The sequence below is a fragment of the Pelodiscus sinensis genome, chromosome 4 (assembly GCF_049634645.1).
Source record: "Pelodiscus sinensis isolate JC-2024 chromosome 4, ASM4963464v1, whole genome shotgun sequence".
NCBI classification, from domain to species: domain Eukaryota; kingdom Metazoa; phylum Chordata; order Testudines; family Trionychidae; genus Pelodiscus; species Pelodiscus sinensis.
Genome location: NC_134714.1, coordinates 67,295,261 through 67,308,450, shown reverse-complemented (window position 1 = coordinate 67,308,450; position 13,190 = coordinate 67,295,261). Strand labels below are relative to the sequence as shown.

Sequence of the window (13,190 nt, the reverse complement as noted above, 5' to 3'; positions counted from 1 at the left end):
CGCACAAGAATCCGCAGAGCGTCCACACTGCCCGTCCGCTCTTGCGCAAGGAAATTTACAGTATGGAATAGTAAGAGAGGGCTTCTTGTGCAAGTGCTACGCTCTTTTTTATCAGGTGTAAGCCCCTTGCGCAGGAGCTCTTGCGCAAGAGGGCAGTGTGGACGCTCGGCAGAGATTTCTTGTGCAAGAAAGCCCTATGGCTAAAATGGCCAGCAGAGCTTTCTTGCGCAAGAGAGCATCCACACTACCATGGATGCTCTTGCACAAAAGCACAGCTTGCACATGGCAAGATGTTCTTGCGCAAGAAGCTGCCAGTGTAGACATAGCCTATATGCAGCCAAAGGGTCCCAGTATGGCCAGTTGGAAGGGACTGGTTTTGGTGGTGGTAACCATTGTGGTGACCACTGAATAGGATGCTGCACTTGTTTTGGTGACAAATGCCTTGGTGTACATACACTGATGGAGTCATTGTCCTCATCACTAGATAGCTACAGAAGAGGAGCTGATCCTGATGGTGTCACAGGCAGAGAAAAATGAGATGTATTCAGCCTGACATCGGTGCTGAACAATGGCATTCCTGGAACTGAGGTGACTATGAGATCTGCAGCTATATTGAATTGCTGCGGTGTTGGTACACTCAGTGCTGGTGTCAGTACTTATGCAGTCTGTGGCAGGGACTTGGTTGGCTGAGATTGTGCCAAAGTCTTAGAGCTAGACCGTGTTTGGTCTTTTTCCTGTTGGGTCATCCCAGTACCAGATGTACCCAGAACCTCACTGTCCAGTGCCTTGTACTGCTTGTGCCAAGGCTGACTTCTTTGAATGTGAGCTCCTTTTCTGACTTTTGCACATGCTTAAATAGACACATAAGTTGTAGTCATTAACTTCAATACTCGTGTGCTTAAAGTAAAGTGAGTACATAAGTATTTGTGGGATTGGAGCCATAAATCAGTGTCTCAACTGTAAGCGTGTGTGGGAACATAGCAAATACAAGAAGATATCCATGTAAAGAACTGCAGATCCAAGTGATAAATATGTAATCAATGGCATATGAGCAACTGCATGGAGGACGTATATCTGCCAAAAAATCCGAGTTATTTTGAACAAGTAAACATCTCACAATATAAATTATTCACTTTTTCCAGCAGTATGATCCATGCATCCTGTTATCTACACTAATATTTTTTATGTGTACAGACAGCACTTAAGCTTTACAATACCCAAGAGATAAATTTGATTATTTCCATGCTACAGATAGGGAAAATGCAGGCACAAAAAGATAGAATGATTGACCCATAGACAAACAAGTTAGTGGTAAAGCCAAAGGAAGAACCTAGGCGTTTTGACTCTCATCCCTACACTATCCCTACTCATATTTGCTCGACTTAAAGTGACTAGAACAAAGGCTATAATATTGACAAGGATTAAGCACTCTGAACCAGAGGGACTTTATTTTAATATACCAAAGATTACCCATGTCACCAAGAGGTGACTTTGCATAGAATATATTCTCTTATCTTTGTGTCCAAAACCTCCAGATCACACGAGGTATTTTATCCCAACCTGCTATCAAGATGAGATGTAAACTGTTAGCAAACCTTGCATCTGTTGAATTATTTGCCGAGGAAAGCAAAGCCCTTCACCCTCGTAATTTGAAGACATTGCTGTTTCACTATAGACAAAATACATTTGTACATACTGTATCAATCCTGCAAAATGGAATAGGGATAAATTAGATGACACGCTCAGTTTGTCTACAATGAACATTTAGTATGCAGAGGGTTGAGGTGTGAATCTACCACATATTAGCTTTCTGCAGACTGTGTGGATCCTGCTGATGGTCATTAAAATGTGTTAGTTTGCTTTACTCTAGTTCTTCTTGAAATGAGACTAGATAAAAGAAAAGCTATTAATGTAGATCAGTAGGATCCACACAGTCTGCAAGAAGCTGGTGTGGGGAGATGCATACCCAACCTGCTGCAAACTAATTGTTCATGCAGAGAAGTCATCAGCCTTTTTTATTCTACCACTAAAAAGACACCACATATCCCACACTTCTGAGTGTAGGATACCTAATACTCAGGTAGTGTGTTGCCAGTTGCTCCTGAACTAAATAGACAGATATGGAATTAATAATAGCTTTGAATTTAATCTTCAAAATACATTGGTAATAATTTACACTAATCCCTGAATGCAAAAGAATAGAGTGAAAGGGCAACGAGTGGAGTATCTCAACAGCCAGGATCTGGTAGATATATTCAACCACACAACTTCCCGTTTTGGACATGTCAGGTTACAAGTTATGTATGATTTTTTAGTTTAATACCCGGATGTCAGGACAGGCAAAACATATTATATAAGCATGGATTTTTCTCTTGTGAATTATCATTTTATTCATAAGTTTACAAAAATGTTCTCCCAGCAGCTGTTACAGAATATGTCCAGAGATATCCACTCAATCATGTATCTGACTATATATTTTAAGATGTGCATCAGTCTGTTAAAGAACTTCTAAATGGTAAGAGCTAGAACTACTAAGTTTGCTATGTAGCTTTCTCTTATAACTTAAAGCAAGGTAAGGGCTTAGGTCTGCCAAGGCAATAGGATGTGCCTGGAATTTGATTGCTTCTCATAAAAGGGAAGGATTGGGTTGGAGGGAGTTATAATGTAGAATGACCATAGAGAGTACTAAGGCACCAGAGATGGGGATCATGACAACTATGACTCCAGTGGGCCAGCAGAGAGTACAGGTGGAGAAAGAGATGCTATCTACTATATATTTCAGAGAGTTGGTCTCATTGGGCATCTGTGAATCTCTCTGTTTTTCTCCTGGCTGCATCTGCTGCAGCAATCACGGACAGGTGTTTCTTACATAACCCCAAGCTGCTGTGGTAAGACAGGGCTGCATAGTGAACCCCTCAGCCCCATCCCTATCGCGGAGCAATAATTTAAATGAAGACAAACTAAACCTATTTGAATTATGCACCCGAGTAACACCACATAAGACTTCTATAAACTTAGATGCCAGAAACATATTACATTAAAAAAAAAACTCCAGCTAGAATGTTCAAGACACATTATTCAAGTGGGCTGGTAAATCATTCTCCTGAAATGCAGCTGAGCAAGATAGATATGTTGCAAGGGATCTCCCTCCCCAGGCTACTACTGCCAATAAACATCACTGAAATGAAGCTGCTGGTCAAACTAATAGTGAGTGTTGACTAATCTTTTCTGATACTTAAATATCCTTAGAATTCTACAGATGTGAGTCATTTATGGTGATTTTGTGGAGGGAATTTGTTTTCCAAAATAGATCCTATTTCCCTTATGAAAATGTAGTAAAATTGTATTTTACCTGCTATATTTGTATTGTGTTAGTAAGAGAACTTACTCTATTTGCTTCAATATAACTTTCCTTAGAATGATTTTATTTAAACTGCAATTGTCCAAGCAATTACAAATACAGTTATTAAAAAATAAAAATGTATGCTTTGGAGGGAGCTCAGATTAATGTTCTGATCTCAGATGAACTAAAAACTGCCAAAGACACAACACTAAAAGTGCCTCTTGTAAAGATTTCTTTACAGCAGTTTCAAATTATTTCTAATTTGCTAGTTCTTAAACATGCTTTAGATTTTGTTTTCCTCCTCTGAAAATGTGAGATGGAATTTTTTTTCATTTTTCTATCTTGAAAAGAATATACTATTTAATTAAATCATGTTAATACCAATACAGATTTCACAATATGAACTATGTAATAGTTCATCTGGTTACACAAAGAAAGCTACAGTTTATATGTATCATATGCCTTTTGTGTTTTCCATCTGAAAAATCCACAAAAGGATTGCTCTTATGCACAACATGATAAGATTATTTAAATACCTGCATGCTCTGTGTAACTTTGCATAGTTTCATTTCCATCACCACTAGTCATTGAGATAAAACACCTACAAGTGAATAAAGTGTTTTCCATTAACAGAGATCTCATATTTTCTTGTTTACTTATGAGTTGTAACATTGCAGACAATTATGATAAGGCATGTACAATCAGATATTAAAGCTTTTATTGCACAATTAAATGAGGCAATTAAGGATGTCCTTTATATAGCTCTCCTTACATGACATGCAAATTTATTATATCAGCATTCTTGCACTTAAAAAAAATCCCTTGTAATGTATTAAACTAATTAGCATCCTTGGTTCACATATAATATTCTACATTAGGGTAGCACAAAAATAAATTGTTCGCTTTGGCCCAGATTCTTAGGCAAAGGGAATAAAGAGCTTTGGCTGCAACTATGTGAAGGTTGGGGGGTAGGGGGGAGAAATCATAAATCTCAAAGCTCTATGAAGTCAGGCTGTAGCAGCTCTCACAGCCAATAGTGGGATCAATGCACATTCTGAAATGACTGATTGTCCAATGGGTCAGTACTTTACATAGACTCATTGGCAACTGGGCACATTCCTGAACAGCAAGTGACTAAAACATACCATTAATACACAATGTTTTAATGACTTGAGGTACTTGACAAACAAATCACAGCTTTTCAGCTGTTTAAGGATAACACCATCAATTAATCACCTGCAATAGGCTAGAGAACTATATTCAACTGCATTTGTACCATGCAGATAGTATAACAAACCTGATTAGGGCCTCTGGGCACCATGGTAATACACAATTACAAATGTTAATAATGCAAGTTTGTGTTTACACACCAAAAGTGACTTCAACTACAGAAAAGTGATGGTATGTAGTAGAGCTACAATTCTCAAAATGGCACTTTTATAAAACTTGGACATTTGTGAGCAACAGGTTGCAATTTTAGCCTAGATTATTAGGAGTTGTAGGCCATGTTATATGCAATTTCACCTATATTTTGCAATCAGGTTTAACATTTGATGCATGATCTTCATGTGACAATAATATGACCATTTGTAATATACCAATTCCTCTGATGGATACAGCCACTCCCTTTGTAGTAATAAGGCAATGAGTCATACCTCATACAGTTACACCCAGTGCTTGCACAGATCTGGAACTAATTTTATGAAAGTAAGAACACTTCAAGGCTAAGAAACAACGAATGGTCCTGCAGCACCTTAGAAATAAGCCATGAGCCAACACAAAAGAGTAGTCAGCCTCTTCTGGGGACAGAAGTCACCTGGCATTTATTTACTCTCCTGCCCAGAGCACACTAGTGGTGTACAGCTGGCAAGTGCAGTCACCTGGGTTCTCATGTTTTACTGCGGGCTTAGCGTACACAGTCAGACTCGCCCTGTTCTTCGCAACAAAACGTTAACTGGGCGACTGTCAATGGGCGCTCTGCAAACACAAACGCTCGGTGCCGGTTCGGGACCCATCCCTGTCCTCGCCGAGCCCCCTCCCCGGGCGCACAGAGCGAGCTACCAAAGCGCTCGCCTTGCCCCGGCCTAGCTTGCAGCAGGACTTGCTGGCCCGCTTACTGAGGCGGAGGGGAGGGTGGTTTCCACGCGCGCCGCCAAGGGCCGAGCGACGCCCGAGGCCCCGCGTTCACACGAGCGCCCTGCGATTTGTCCCCCGCACTGCCATCAGCTTCTCGCCCCAGTCAGCTGCCCAGCGCCAGGCCTACACCCACGTGGGCCCACTCGCCATAGCAACGAAACGCTCCCCCACGTACTTCAACCTCAGCCCCTACTACGGGCGGCGCGCCCTTTTAACAGCCGTGACCCACAGGGCATTTTAAGCGGTGGTGAGCGCATGCGCGCGGAGTTAGCGGGGCGGGCGAAGTCCAGTTAGTTTAATGAGCTGCTTGCTGGTCTCGCGCCTTAGAAGGGTGCGCACGAGTCTCGGACCCGGTAAGTGTTGCCAGCCGGCGCGCGACGACTACAACGACATCTACTCCACGCAGGCGCTAGGGGAGGCGGGCTTTTCGTTAACAGACTCCAAGCGCGTGTTCCAGCAACCGTCTGTCAGCACGCGCACTTGCGCTGGGCTGGGGAGAGAGAGAGAGAGAGAGAGAGGAGGAGGCGGGGTCGGCGCCGGCGCCGGCGCCTGCCAGTCCGCACCTGTCATTCTTCGTTGAGCTGCGCTCGAGACTCCCACACGTTCCCTGTCCCCTCCCCCGATCCCCCCCCCCCCCCGGAAGACGTGAGGAAGGGGCGGCGTTTCAGTCGGAAATCACGGCGGAGGCCGGGCCTGGCTGCGCTGCAAGGCACGGGAGCGCCTCGGGTGTGCTGTCAGGTACGGGCCAAGCCGGGGCCTGGCGCGGTTCGGTGCCCTCTGTGCTGGGCTGTGCCTCCGCTGTGGGTGTTCCCCACTCACTGGGGCCCTACTCACTGTTGCTCTGTAGCTTGAACAGATGCTGCGGTGAGCTTGCAGAACAGTGCAACAGTGAGTGCGCAGCCCTGTGCCGCCAGGCCCCCGGAGCACGAAGGCCAGCGGCTGCTGTTTTATAAAAGGTACCAACGATGGAGCCACCCTGAATGCAAACATGCCTCCCAACCAACCTCCATAGGTGTTCTAGTTCACTGTTTCTCAACCTTTTCTTTATAAAGTACCCCTTTAAATATATATAAGTACCCCCCAGTACTTACAGTTTTCAGACACACATTTTTTTTCTACCATTGCAACACATTTATTTAAACAACTTAATCGTAGTCAGGCGGGTAATGAAATTTTTGGGTGTAAATAGTACAAAAATAAAAAAGCACTGTAAAACTTAAAACAAAAACTCAGTTTTCTCCAAATTTCACTTGTTGATGTACTCCCCCTCCCCCCCACTTCTCTCAAGTACCCCTAAGGGTACTTGTACCACTGGTTGAGAAACACTGTTTTAGTTGGAAGGGACTCCCACTTGTGATTGCACAGTAAATATTTTCTATCCCCTCTCAGTTTGAAAAGATGGAATTGAAACTGGTTTTCCCACATCTCATGGAAGTGCTCTAATTACTGGGATAAAAGTTATAAAATAAAGGATCATAGAAAACTGGAAGGGACCTGGAGAGGTCATCGAGTCTAGTCCCCTGCCCTCATGGCAGGACCAAGCACTGTCAGTATCAGTGTTTCCCAAATGGTGTTCCGTGGAACCCTGGGGTTCCGTGAAGTGAAAATAAGGGCTCTATGAGAAAATTCCATTACAGTAACATTATTTAAGATAATAATTAATATTTAAGCATGTATGAATTTTATTGAAAACAATTTTCATTTGTGTTGCTCTCATGACCTTATTTAGCATTTGTTTATTATTATACTTGTGGTCTACTTTTTCAGCTCCATATATAAGACTATTATTGGGAGGTTTGCAAGATTATTTCGAGTTTAAAAGGGTTCCATAGCCAAATAAAATTGGGAAACACTGGTCTAGATCATCCCTGACAAGTGTCTGTCTAACTTGCTCTTAAATGTCTCCAGTGATGGAGATTTCACAACCCCCTTAGACAATTTATTCCAGTGTTTAACCACCCTGACAGGCAGGAAGTCTTTCCTGATGTCCAACCTAAACCTTCCTTGCTGCAATTTAAGCCCATTGCTTCGTCTCCTCAGAGGCCAAGGGGAACAATTTTTCTCCCTCCTCCTTACAATACCCTTTTAGATACTTGAAAACCGCTTTCATGTCCCCTTTCGGTCTTCTTCTTTTCAAACTAAACAAGCCCAGTTCTTTCAGTCTTCCCTTATAGGCCATGTTCTCTAGACCTTTAATCATGCTTGTTGCTCTTCTCTGGACCTTCTCCAATTTCTCCACATCTTTCTTGAAATGTGGTGCCCAGAACTGGACACACTACTCCAATTGAGGCCTAATCAGTGTACAGTAGAGTGGAAGTATGGCTTTTCATGTCTTGCTCAAAACACAACCCAGAATCATGTTTGCCTTTTTTGCTAGTGTCACACTGTTGACTCAGCAGTACTCCTTCCTAGACAATCACTTCCCATTCCCTATGTGTGAAATGTATTGTTCCTTTGTAAGTGGAGTACTTATATTTGTCCTTATTAAATTTTATCCTGTTTACCTCGGACCATTTCTCCGGTTTGTCCAGATCATTTTGAATTATGACCCTATCCTCCAAAGCACTTGCAACCTCTCCCAGCTTGGTATCATCTGCAAACTTGAATAAGGGTTGTTCTTATTTCCCTTTTTATAGATGGTACCACCTCCTCTTCTAGCTCAGTTTTGTAAAGGACCTGAATCAACAGGGTGCCGCAAAGCATTGTAGCCCAGAGAGCTAGCATGAGCATTTATTTTATTTATCAGTAATGCAAGGAATCTGTAGGCCTGTATCCTGTAAGACCATGGTCACCAATCCATCGATCACAATCGACTGGTCGATTATGGGGGCATGACCAGTTAATCGAGAGGTGTTCCAGCCCCCCGCCATTCCCCCCCCCCACTACCAAGAAGGAGCCCGCACTGACGCTACCGCCTGCAAAAATGGAGGTAGCACCAGCTTCCTGTGGTGTGTGTGTGGGGGGGGGGAGGGGAGTCCCGCAGATGCGAGCTAGGTCTGGCATCTCAGAAAGCGTGTGGGCTCTTCCCCTCCCCTATACAGCCAGTGCACTGAAATGCTGGGTCTGTCACTCCACCAGGGACTTCCTTTCCTGTGCAGCGGGTGGGAGGAGAGGGGGGGGGAAGTAGGAGTCCTGGGACTGCGCCCCAGCTCCAACTTCTCAGGAAGTGCACCTGCTGTTGTGGGGAGTTGAGGAAGAGTGCGCACTTCCTGAGAAGTTGGAGCTGGTTCACAGTCCCAGGACTCCTATTCCCCTCTTCTTTCCTCTCCCTGTGCAGGAAGCAGGGGGAAGGAACCTCCCAGCGGCACAACAGACCCAGCTTTTCAGGAAGTGTGCCGGCTGTTTGGGGAGGGGAGGAGCAGCCCACATGCTTCTTGAGACCCCGGACCTGGCATGCAGCTGTGGGATCCCCAGGTACTGGTTGAATTGTCCCTGTCCCCTCCTCTGGCCAGACCCTCATGAGTACCTGTCCAAGCCAAAACCAGCACCCTGCCCCAGCACCCTACCCCAGCCTCCACCAGCACCTTGCCCCAGCCCCAGCCACCAGTCTCCTGCCCAACCCCACCACCAGCACACTTCCCCCTGACCAGCCACCATACAGCACTCTGCTCCTGCCTTCTGCCCCCTTCCCAGGTCCCCACCAGCACACTGCCCCTTGAACAAACCCCCACCAGCACAGTGCCCCCTGGACAGACTCCCACCAGTACCCTGCCTAGGCCCCCACTAGCACCCTGCCCCAGCCCCCACCAGCACCCTTCCCCTGGCCAGAGACCATACAGCACCCTGCTCCTGCCCCCTTCTCAGGCCCCCACCAGCACCCTTCCCCAGACCAAACCTGCACCTGTCCCCTGGCCAGACTCTCACCAGCACCCTGCCTAGGCCCCCACCAGCACCTTGCCCCTACCCCCTGGCCAGACACCCACCAGCACCCCCTCCTTGCCTCCTGGCCAGACACCCACCAGCATCCTGCTTTTGCCCCCTCTGTCCTGGCCAGACACCCCCAGTTTGCTCCTGTACTCTTATTTTCCACCCAGATTCTGCACCCCCGTCCCTATCCCACTCATTGGCAGCCCTGTCCTGCACATTGGATCCCTCATTTTTGGCCCCACCTCAGATTGTAGAGCGGGCCACAAATTCCACTAACCCTGGAACCCCAGAAGAGTTAATCTGGCCTGGGGCTGGAGTGTCAGGGGAGTGAGGTGTCTCAGTTGGGGCCACATTAGTGAGACTTGTGGGGTTTTTTTTTGTTTTTTTTGTTTTTTTTTTTTTTGCATCTGTCTTGTGTGGCCCCAGCTGACTTTTCTGTGGATCAGTGACCCCTGACCCAAAACAGGTTCCCACCCCTCTCATAAATAAAGACAATGCTGAAACATTTTGGCTACGTCTAGACTGGCATGATTTTCCGCAAATGCTTTTAACAGAAAAGTTTTCCATTAAAAGCATTTGCGGAAAAGAGCATCTAGATTGGCACGGATGCTTTTCTGCAAAAGCACTTTTTGCGGAAAAGTGTCCGTACCAATTTAGACGTGCTTTTGCACAAACGAGCCCTGATCGCCATTTTCACGATCAGGGCTTCTTTGCGCAAAACAAATCTGAGCTGTCTACACTGGCCCTTTTGCGCAAAAGGACTTTTGCCCGAACGGGAGCAGCATAGTATTTTTGCAAGAAGCACTGATTTCTTACATGAGATCGTCAGTGTTCTTGCGGAAATTCAAGCGGCCAGTGTACACAGCTGACAAGAGTTGCTTTTGCGGAAAAACTTGCAAGTCTAGACATAGCCTTTGTGTTTGACATAATATTTTATTTAAAAATGAAGACTGGCCAACAAGCCCCCAATTGGGGCCAAGCCCCAATCTGGCCGCAGCATCATAACACTTCTGCATCCCCTCCAACCCCAAACCTGAGTCAGTCTACCATACACTAGAATCCCCTGTCGTAAGCCTCTCACATCCCCAAACTCCTGCATCCCCATATCCCCAGTCTTCTGCCACAACACTCCTGCACCATCCACACACTGCAAATCTGTGTCCTGAGCCCATCATATTCCCAACCTCCCTGCCCTGAGCCCCTCACACACCTCAACCCAAACTCCTGTACCCTCACATCCACAAGCCTGCAGCTTGCTCAGTCCCACAGCCCTCCAACTGACCTCAACACTCTCCAGCCTGGAGCCCCCTCCCTGAGCCAGCATCCCCTTCTCTACTTCCTCCTGCACCCAAATTCTCTCCCAGAGCTTGCACCTCTCACCTCTTCCCACACCCAAATCTCACATTCCAACCTCAGAGCCCACACCACCTGTCTCAACCCAGTGAGAATGAGTAAGGGCTGGAGACAGCAAATGGTGGAGAGGAGAGGAGAGGAAAAGAGAGGACAGGGCCTCAAGGAAGGGTGGGTCTTGGCTTGTCCTGACATTTAAAAAGTGATCTTGGGTATAAAAAGGTTGGAGACCACTGCTGTAAGACGTTGGCTTCAGCAGTTAGAATAAGCCTTGCAGCCTATTAACTTTAGCACAGATAAATAGCCCAGTGGTCACTTCTAAGTTTTGGGGAACTGGGAGTAGAATGTTAAAGGGGGAAGTTTGTACATAACAACATGAGACAACCACAGGAATGTGAGTTAACACCAGATTTTGGATATTTTAGAATAGGAACATCTGCAGATGTCTGACCACGAGAGTGCCATGGTGATAAAATGACGTATATAATAGGAAGTTGAGATCATTAATATACTAAGTTATAGGAGAAGGCTACCCCAACATTTGTGGAATGAGGAAATACAAATAAGGAAGAGTGGAGAAACCCCTCCTGAATACACATTAAGCATAGTGGTGTCCGTATAACACACAAGTTGTGTGTCAGCCTGTGTACAGGAGGATAGAGAGATTAGTTCTTGAGAGATGCCATGGCCATGGCTAATGATGAGGAAGGTGGAGAAGAAGATTGTTCTGAAAGGAGTGTTTGTTGTGTGTGTATATCAATGTTCAGATGGACATTCTGTATTACCTCTGCCTTGCTCAGTTAAGAGTGTGAGCTAGAGCTTTCATGGATAAAAACAACTTCATCAGATGCATGGAGCATATATATGATGCATATATGCATCTCATGAAGTGGTTTTTACACACACAAGCTTATGCCCAAACAAATCTGTTAGTATTTAAGGTGCCACAGGACTCCTCATTGAATGTGCATATTGTGATTTTAAAAAGCTTGCAACTTAATGACTTTTTGCTATTAGTAGGAATACCTGATACAAAGGCACACCCTCTGCATAATTTCAAGTCCCTGCTCCAAAGCAAAAAAAAGAGTTGCCTGAATTTTTTAACCTGGATAATATGCTTCCGCAATATCGTTCTTTGAAACAAATGAACTTTTTTTGGCTGAAACGTTCCAGAAAAATTCTGGTTGACAGAGACACCTTACATGTAACATTTCATCTTAATGGTTGAAGTTTGGCAAAGTTATATGCAACTGAAAGCAGCATCTTTCAGCCTATTGCCTTTAGGGGAGGGATAACTTAGTGGTTTGAGCATTGGCCTGCTAAATCCAGCATTGAGAATTCAATCCTTGCAGAGGTAAGTTGGGGCAAAAATTTGTCAGGGATGGTACTTGGCAGGGGACTGGACTCTATGACCTTTCAAGGTCCCTTCCAGTCCTAGGAGATAGGCAATCTCCATTCATTTATAATGGTAAGTGCCAGGAAATCTTAATAAATGGCACTACTAATGCACACATGAAAACAAAAAAACATTAATTATTTTTCCAAAATAAAGCTCACTAAACTGTTGACTTTACTAATATATTTTAGACCAGAGATGAGAAGATTTAACCAGTTAACTGGTGAGACTGGAGCAGCCCCTGCCTTTAGGGTGCGTATTGGGACATCAGAGCAGCCCCTGTCTGCAAGGTGCCTTAGCCCACTGCAGAAGCAGGGGCTACTCTGGGCATCCTGTCCAGTGCATTCCCTGCTTGCAGCAAGAGGGGACGGCAGGCAAGGGCTGCTTTGGCCCATCTGGAGCAACCCCCGCCTGTGGCAGGGTGGAGTGGAGGAGGGTATTGCAGCCCAGCGGTGGGCAGAGGAGCTGCTCTAGCCAGGTTGGCATGCCCCTCCACACCCTTTTAATATGTTTAACTGGTTAGCCAATTAAACAGGATTTTACATCCCTATGTTCGACTTTTAAAATCCAGATAACACTTTTTAAAGCATTATCATATTTCCATTTGTGAAAGTAGAAAGAGAGATGAGATAAAATAAAAGTAGGACTGAGAATATAGTTGACGTTCCTCTGGGGATATTGTTACACTCTCTAATGTTGCTGCGGCTGTAGCATGACTCAAATGATCCTGGCATTCAGTTATGGCTTACTAACCTTGCCATAATTTATATACTCTGAATGTGATAAAAGCAAATACAAAGCTAATATAAACTCAAGTCTGTTATTATTTGCAAAATCTAGTGTGTTAAAGCATGTTGTGTCTTATCCCAAAGAACTGAACCAGTAAAGTATTCCTTAGAAATGACATTCACGTTGACATGACATGTATTCAAAGCAGTACCATACATTTTTTTTTAAACTTTTTAAGGAAAAAATATTTTTCTTTTCAGTTCCTTCAAAAGACTCTTATAATCCAATGGTGCTAAAAGTTTTGATCCCCCCCCCTTTTTTTTTTTTTACAAAGTTTCTGTTGCTTTTAATGTTGGAAGGTATTGTTGC

The 13,190-nt window shown here is 44.8% G+C and overlaps 1 protein-coding gene and 1 long non-coding RNA gene across 5 annotated transcripts in view; one reads left to right on the top strand and one right to left on the bottom strand.

The window, feature by feature from the left end:
- Positions 1-361: 361 nt before the first annotated feature.
- Positions 362-5,764, bottom strand: LOC142829136 (uncharacterized). Its single transcript, XR_012903457.1, has 3 exons — positions 5,655-5,764; positions 3,880-3,944; positions 362-1,706 (listed from the first exon to the last, which is right to left on the bottom strand). It is a non-coding gene; the product is annotated as an uncharacterized LOC142829136 (long non-coding RNA).
- Positions 5,715-13,190, top strand: part of PTGR2 (prostaglandin reductase 2) — a 34,352-nt gene continuing 26,876 nt past the window's right edge. The window contains exon 1 of one of the 4 annotated variants that reach the window (XM_075927256.1): positions 5,715-5,832. The gene's annotated coding sequence lies outside the window, so the exon portion shown is untranslated. Of the gene's footprint in view, positions 5,833-6,049; positions 6,218-6,307; positions 6,436-13,190 lie in introns of those variants that run through there. The other 3 variants (XM_075927259.1, XM_075927257.1, XM_075927258.1) reach the window with 3 other exon arrangements.